This window comes from Chamaea fasciata, unplaced genomic scaffold (genome assembly GCF_029207755.1).
Source record: "Chamaea fasciata isolate MVZ Bird 193981 ecotype frontalis unplaced genomic scaffold, bChaFas1.0.hap1 SCAF_11, whole genome shotgun sequence".
Lineage (NCBI taxonomy): Eukaryota > Metazoa > Chordata > Aves > Passeriformes > Sylviidae > Chamaea > Chamaea fasciata.
Window position 1 is genome coordinate 10321111 of NW_027094096.1, and position 6325 is coordinate 10327435.

Sequence of the window (6325 nt, forward strand, 5' to 3'; positions counted from 1 at the left end):
TCCACAAGATAAATGAGGGCTCTGCCAAGTGAGGTTAGTGGGTTTAAGGAAGGGAAAGATTGTTTAGTGTCTCAGTGTGGTGAAATATAGCACTTAATGTACATATTCTGCTAGTTCAAGGCGTATTTTGGGAAAGTTTTATACTGTTTCCATGACAAATTAATAGGAAATTGGACAAAATGCTGACTTTAGATTTTTCTTATGGCAAAGTGTTCTCTGTCCTTCAAACTTTATCTTGACTGAAGAGCACTAGATAATACAGCCAAGTCGAATAATTAATGGTACATTTACTGCTGTTCTGGCATAGACAAGTACACTCTTAGTTTTACTCTGGACCAAAAATATTTTGTACCCTTTTGATTTATGTTTGGGTAGACTGTTAGTGGCTGTCTGATACTATCAAAGGGAAATCAAAGCCTCAATGAAAGATGCGTGTCAACTTATCCCACTGTTTCAGAGAACATTTTAAAATGTTGGAGACCTCAACCTCCCGTATTCCCTTAACTCTTCTCTCCATTTTTGAATTTAGTACCATTTTTACAATGTGTGCCTTACAGATGCTCTCCACATTCCAGCTATTAACTAGTTTGCTGTGGGTCTTTTGTGTTAGGTTTTGGGATTGTAAGTCTTGTTACATATTTTTATTCTCCTGACACTCTCCCATAAACCTTTGAAATAAGAGATAAACTAGTTTTCCATAACACGGAATGGGTATATCACACATCCATTCATGTATGTATGTATGTACATCTTAAAACTAAAATGGGTACCTGATTCCAAGTGCTCCTATAGAAGAACAAGAAAATAGGGTCATATGCCTTTTTGGAATTCAGGGCCTTCACATTGAGAAAATCTCACACCATGTTATGATAGCTCCAGCTTGGAATCCCAATTTGAAGATGACATTTACTTTGCCATAGATTTTGGCAGTTATTTACTTAGACTTGTGGGTAACTTTCCTCTAGAGAGTTCAAGAAATGACATTACATGCTCCAACAGAATTCAAATAGCAGTATATGCTTTAGCTTAACAAATTATTATTGTTTTAAAAGAAAATAGTTTTCAATGTCACAGTTGTCAAGTGCTATTTGATGGCTGTGATTCTGCAATGGGATGTGAAACTTTAAGATAGTGTCTTCTTTTAAAAACTGTTCCGAGGGGCATTAAGCTCTAGTGTATCTAATTAATGCTTTAAATATTCTTTCCTATCAGTTCAATCTTTATCTCTGTGCTGCCTTGTTCCCCAATATGAATTGCTCATTGAAATCAATTGTTCCTGGTCTTCTCAACCATTGATAGTTCTTTCATGGCTGAACACTTCAAAATAACATTATTGATTTTTCTTACATTTTAGTCCTCCTCATAAGTCCTAACTAGCATCTGTAACTAAGAACATGTGGGGACACTTAGCAGTTTTGAATTTAGAATGAAAAAGGTATGCTTAGTACAGTATTCATTCGAGCATGGATCTTAAAACAGTCAGTCCAAGGATTCTGTCTTAAAGTCATGCTTTGTTTTATTTTTCTTTTAACATTGGTGAAAATATTTACTCACAAATGTGAAATTGTGTGATACAGATCCTAGAATGTGATAACTGGAATGTCTTGTATCTTCACAAGCCTTCAGTTTACTGAGTTTCCAAATTTCATGGGGTCAGAGTAGGACTAGAGAATAATTTCTGTTCTCTCTTCTTCTGCTGAGCGTGTAGAGCGTGTAGGGAATTGACTCCATCTCTTGGACCCCTGGTGGCTGAGAGCACTCACCATGTGCTTGGAGGTGGCTTTCAGGCTGGTACTCTCTGATGGCTGTACAGGGAAGGATGTTCACATCTCCCTGGTCTGGCAGGATTAGCAGTAGCATGGCAAATTGTGGTCTCACGTTACTGCAACACTCAGGCCTGGCTTTGGGGAAAATATGAATTGGATCTCTTTCCATTTTCTTTCTCCAAAGGAGAAAGAGGAACAAACTTCTTTGCATATTATAAATGACAGAACATTTCAGGAAGATAAATTCAAAGAACTGGAAGTACAGTTGATTAGAAAATTTGAAATGGAAGTCTTTTTATCTAGAGACTTTTTTTTTTAATAGAAAAAGATGTTAAAATTCTGGTTTTGTTTAAAAATATGAAGCAATTTTTAAATGTTGCAAGTAGAATTTTTTTTTATTTTGAAATGTATTTTTAACATTAAGCATGTTTAACATATTAATAAAAATCTCAAGAAAAAAATCACCATCGTTGGTGCAGTTACTGAAGTTTAGGACCTTAGAACAGGAAAGACTACAAACCTTGTTTCTTTTGGAAACAGGCTGCAAAATGATTACATGATCCACAAAACAAAATAAAATCTGATAGGAATTTGAAGCACCAGAGCATGACACACTGACATATAAACACCCGGACTGTGGCCACAGTGTGGTCTTTCAGAAGAGCTGGCTGTGGGCACAGTGTCAAAGGACAACATGAATATCAAGAAAACCCTAAAACAAGCCCTCAGATTCATGAGAAGTGTTTGTCTCTGTGACCACACAAAATGATGGGACTAAAAACTGAGGCAGAAAAGACATGCTGTGTGTTGTGGCCTGTTCTGTAAGATAGAAATTCATTTTCTGCAAGAGAAAGCCCTGTTGCTTTGGACTTCGCTGGTGATCTGAATCGTTACCTGCACCCCAGCCTGCTCTGCTTTTACTCATCATATCATTGGAAACTTAATGGTTGAAGTGATTAACAGGAATATTTAGAAAAGGGCAAAATCAGATAGAAGAAAAGCTGATGCAGCAATTTGAACCACCATAGGAAAGAGAAGACATGACACTGAAAAGTTTGTAGCCTGGCCCAAAAAATGAGATAATGAAGAGACTGAATATGCTTTAGTGGAGGAAGTAAAACTAGAAGGGAGAAGATAAACATTTACCACTGTTGTACCTAATGGAGTAAAAACCAGGAAAACAGCCAAAGATGCTGTTAAAATTTAAGGCTGACCTGAGGATATTCAGAATAATTAGTGAAAACAAAACAAAACAAAACAAAACAACAAAAAGAAAACAAAACAAAAACCAAAACCAAAACCAAACCAAACCAAAACAAAAGCAAAAATTAAAAACCACCAAAAAACAAAAACAAAAAAACCTGGTAGGGATGAACTAAGTGGGAAAGAATTTTCAGGTGTTTTTATTCCTTCCATCACCCATATCGATACATGGCCCTCGTGAAACTGTCCTCAAGACTGTGATACTGTCGAGTCAAGGTATGGTGTGGATACAAATATTTTTACTCTGAAAACAACGTAGAGTTTTGGGGAAGTTTTTTCTGGTTTTGAAAACTTGGTCTATTATTGCCAGTGCCAACATGGTGCAGGGGATGATTGCACAAGGGCAATGCTGTTAATACACAGCATGAGACATGACCTCTGGATCTTGGGTCCCAGATAGGGATATTTTGCATAAGATGTTGCTCACTGTCTTTGGAGAGTTGGAAATGGTCATGGGGGATGTCAGGCTGTGACCCAGCTGTTAGGATCAAGCTGCTGTTGTGTGGTTGTGTGTGTTTTACTGGGTGTGACGCTCCCCTCATGTGCCCACGTTGGAGAGAAGCCGCCGTGGCTGTCCCAGCTGGGTCATGCGGCTCACAGGCCAAGCACCAAACACTACTGAGAAAACATCATCACTGGGGCTTAGCTCTGTGAAAGAGTTCCCTTGTGTTTCAGGGAAGGCTTCTTAGCATCATCTGAGAAAGTCTTTAAACCTTTTTCCTGACAGCTGTTGTCCGAGCTAACAAGGTGCCGTGGAATACATACACCAATTATGGGAGCACCCTCATGAATTTGGCCTGTATTTTCTGCTGACTGTGTGACTCTCTGGCCCCTCTTTGTAAAGGGGCGACCTTCTAATTTTTTTTTTTTAATTTAAATTTAAACGTTATGCACTGTGGCAAGGCCTTTGGTCATGGTCAGGGCTCCTGGTCAGATTGATTTGGGGCGGGTTACTGAGGTAGACAAGTGTTGGTCCTGGGCTGCCACCATCAAATCAAACTTTCTGCACACTTGTGACAGTAACAGCAGCACAGGAACCTGGCAGGACAGGGAGCTGAGGCAGGGAGGCTGCTGCAGGCATCGAGCCAGAGGACCTGTGTACGCACACTGAAGCTGGACCAGGGTGGCCACAAAAATTTGCTGGTGGTGGGCAGATGCTCATGAAGGCTTCCACAGTAATCTCTGAAATACCCTGGATTTAATTTTTCTGTCAGGCTGCTTGCTTCTGCAGAGAACAGTTAGTTTATGGTGGAGTTTTGTGTTTACAGAGAACTGTTAGGCTGCCCTTTAAAGTGTTTAAATAATATTGTATCAACACGGTGCAGACTGATATGTATCTTAGCAACTGTGTCAAGTTCACGATGGGCTAAAAATCCAAATGGGAATCAAACAATCTGGAGCCTTAGAGCTTAGAAAGCTGAGAATAAGGAGAAAATTACAAGGTTATTTTGGGCCCAACCAAGGCAGCCCTTCAGCTTCACACCGTACTAATTGTAGGTTAACAAGTACCTTAAAGCTGTAATTAAAATGCAAGAGACACATAGTATCAAAAAAATTATAATCAAATAAAATTATGTTTCAAGAAAAAAATCCCTGAAATAACAGAAGTACAATTGAAGTTTGAAAGGAGTGAAGTCTATAATGAAGCAAAACACTGCTTGTTTTATTTACATTTTACGTATCCATTGGTTCTTAAGTCTGGAAAACTCTGTATTTGAATACTAGGTTGAATGCTGTATGTTTACCCCAAGTGTATGTGAGCAAGAAAATAGGGGTGCAGGTCCTGCTGTAAACATGAGCAAATGGTCATCACCCACTGTGCTATTGCAAAAAGTCATGCAGAAACCAGCACTACAGGGTGTTTACAGGCCTCTGGGTCTGAGACAGGTTAAGTGTGTCATAAATTGTCCCAGATGTAGCAACAGTCACTTGGCATCCCATTCCAATGATCTACATTCGTGGTCACCCCATTTATTGTGTGACTATCTCAAATCATTCCTGAACATACTGTGTGAGAAATTCTTTTTGACCTGAACAGGCTGAATTGGTCCTGTCTGCAGTACCTGAGCTGCGTCTGCAATGCCCCTTAACTTAGAGAATGAAGTTTCCTCTACAAAGCACATTTCAGCTTCCGAATGCATCATGCAAGAGTTGTTCAAATTTTCCAGGTGTATATTTGTACAGAGATCTGTGAGTTAACTGATAGTTTGTATGAAGCTGATATTTAAAGGTATTGTTAGTTAAGCCTTGAGGATCATTATAGTTGTGAGAGTTTCTAGTTACCAGGACTTTAACTCACACTCTCTGCCAGAATTCTTACAAGGCAGCACTGGACTTCTATTCATCTTTTTCCTCTCCAAGCACAGATCTAAGAGAAAATTAATAATAATGGCCCAAACCAAAACTGACACAAAGCTTGGTTTAGGTGTTAATGGTTATGGCCTTGCAGTTCTTGAATATGCTGGACAAATCACTGCAGTAAATGCCAAGGAGTGCCAAAAAATGCTCTGGGCCCCTGAGGTTCAGCCAGGTTTTGGGAAGGGATGTGCCATGTGAAACAAAGCCTTTGGTTTGGCTCATGGACATTAAAGGATCAATTTGATAAGATGGAGCAAGAAGGCAGAGTTATTAAAGTTAAAAGGATCTTGAACTTGATTCACCACGTGATGTGAGGAGGGCACAAGGGGTTTATATGGTTATGCTGCTTCTTATCCCGTGTGAACCTCTGAAGAATGGAGGTCCCATCTAATCTTGAAATACTTTGTCCTTCCCAGTTCTTGTGTCATGCCCAAGATGTGAGATTTCACTGACTCTGTGTGCTCAGTAACTGAATCTGCCAGCTGATGACTTGAACCTTTCCCAGGAATCACAAGGGACAATCAAAACATCTCTGCACTTTAAGACACTGAGAGAGCATTTCACCATATGAACTTGAGGATTTTTTTGCTATACCAATGTACTGGAGTATTGGAAGAAGCATTAGAGATGGGAAAGAACCAGACCTTCAAAAAAAAATGAAACTTATTTTTAAGAGTTATTCCTTTGGAAGAGGTTAGATTTATTAAAAATGTAAAGTATGGATATCTAAATAGAAAAGCCGTGGACTGATTTCTCAAGAGCTAATAATCTGTTCCCAGCAAATATTTTAAAATAATTTACTGTGAAATCAATTTTATCAGATGATAAAATCATATGGGTCTCTTCTGTCATGCAAATTCTCTGAAATGAAATGCCTTTTTGGGTGAAATAACATTTTTCCATGCAAAAAATATGGTTTTACAGGAAAGAAAATATTT